At 31.3% G+C, this 2,040-nt stretch overlaps 1 non-coding gene across 1 annotated transcript; it reads right to left on the bottom strand.

The window, feature by feature from the left end:
- Positions 1-34: 34 nt before the first annotated feature.
- LOC111732039 lies at positions 35-153 on the bottom strand. Its single transcript, XR_002777404.1, has one exon. It is a non-coding gene; the product is annotated as a 5S ribosomal RNA (ribosomal RNA).
- Between the last annotated feature and the right edge of the window lie 1,887 nt (positions 154-2,040).

The raw sequence follows: 2,040 nt of genomic DNA, 5'->3' as shown, positions 1-2,040 counted from the left end.
TGTCAGTTTACAATCCCTTATTTTTTATTTTTTACGCCTACAGCACCTGGTCTTCCTAGGTGGTCTCCCATTCAAGTACTAACCAGGCCCAGCCCTGCTTAGCTTCCAAGATCAGATGGGATCGGGCTTGTTCAGGGTGGCATGGATGTAGACAAGATATATTTTTTGAGTAGCAAAAGGTATAAGATAAGAAAATGTATTTTTAAGGGAAAAGAAATTTGTCCCAAAGTAAAAAATTGGTTATATCAATATGAAAAAAGGGAAAATAAAGGACAAATTTAATAGAAAGTTGAAAGAGAGAAAAAGAGTGAGAGAGTTTACCTCGTGTGGTCAAGGTGGCTAAAATTAGGTGAATTTATTGTAAGGATTATATTTTAAAAGGAGTAATATCAGTAGTGTAAAACTAAAACTTCATTTTTTTTTCATCTGCTAAAAGGACAAAGTTTTTTTGGAATGTTGTTCTGCTCCTATAAGAGATTGTGAAAGGTTTTTCTTTACCATTTAAGTAATCTGACTAGAAAGCAAAGATTTTGTGTATTACCAAAATAATGTCCTGTGCTTCATGTTGTCTTACTCAGGTCTTTGATTACTTAAGAAAACTGAATCTTCTGAATATTAAAAGAGCTCAGTTTTCCTCATAATTATGTAACCTTCTGTATTTGCCTTTGAAATATTTTATTGTCACTTTGGCTAAATAAATAATTAAGTATCATTTTATAATGATCTGTGATACTTAGTCAAATGTCAAAGACCTTTTGATATTTTTGACAAATTTACCAAAATTGAATTCTAAATAAAGTCTTTTTGACCTGGAAGTAACTTTGAGATTTTTAAAATGGTCCCTGGAACATCTCAAAAGATTTGTTCTATTTTCTTGTAAAAAAAAAAAAAAAATTATACACACACACACATATATTGCATGTTATCTATTAAACTAATTAGGCTTATTTGATATGTTAAATTATATGGTAAGCTTTGTCAAATAAGAAGTAATACTAAGCTTTTTATATGTTCTATTTGTATAGGTATATAAGCATTCCAGAAAGTATATGAAATTCCTAAAATTGTGATGTCTTGTATAATGTTAGTCATAATTCTAGTTATTATCTTGAAATACATGTCCCAAAAATAAGCAAATTTACTTGTCAATTGCATTGTAATGAATTTTCATTATATCTTTAACCATGACCATGTTTATGTCCTCTGTCATTAGCAGTTATTGTTTTACTCTGATGCTCTTGCAAAAGTATTCTTGCAAAAGTACATCATCTTCAAAGAGATTCATGAAAAAAAACTCTGGCAAGCACACATTTCTGAACACTTTAAGATCATAAAACTGAACTGGATAAGAATTTCCAGAACTAATGGAAAAACTAGATTCAAGCAGAACAAGAATTAATAACATAAGACTGAATGAACTGATGAGGATAATTATAATTTTTATGACTTTTTTTGTTGGAAACATTACTGATTTCTTAATGGTTTTTATTCCAGATTTAAGGGAACTTCTCTTTTTTCTTAAACTATGACAGCACTTTGGTAAAGTGTAGCTTTGTAAACAAAGATGAAACTATTACTTTTTCTCCCCAAATGATTCTCCCTGCCCCCAGAACTTAGAAACTTAGTGAATATTCTTTATGACAATATATTTATTTGCATAAATTCAATAAGAATCTGTTCTCCTTATAAAAGGATACAATTGGAAACACTAGTTATAGTATCAAGACTTTGACGAGAATGTCAGATTTGAGATTATGCATATGATCAAATATGCCAGACAGTTTTAAGGAATTAAAGCTGACTTTATGGACCCAATGGAGGCTCTTGGAAGAATAGTTTGGTACCTTGCTTACACAGGTGAATAAGGAAGATCACTTCCTGGTAGGTGCAGAAACCTCAGGATATTGGGGGGGACCTCATGAAGAGAAGAATTCACCCCAATCTGTGGGTATTATGAGTGAAGTCTGATGGCAAGTCCTTGGCTTGGCTTCCTAGCCTCAAGAGATTCTTTATAAAAAGTTCCATCAAAGCAGATTTTTA

The sequence above is a fragment of the Pteropus vampyrus genome, unplaced genomic scaffold (assembly GCF_000151845.1).
Source record: "Pteropus vampyrus isolate Shadow unplaced genomic scaffold, Pvam_2.0 Scaffold420, whole genome shotgun sequence".
NCBI classification, from domain to species: Eukaryota; Metazoa; Chordata; class Mammalia; order Chiroptera; family Pteropodidae; genus Pteropus; species Pteropus vampyrus.
The sequence above is the reverse complement of the archived record's forward strand: the minus strand, read 5'-3'. Positions and strand labels throughout refer to the sequence as shown.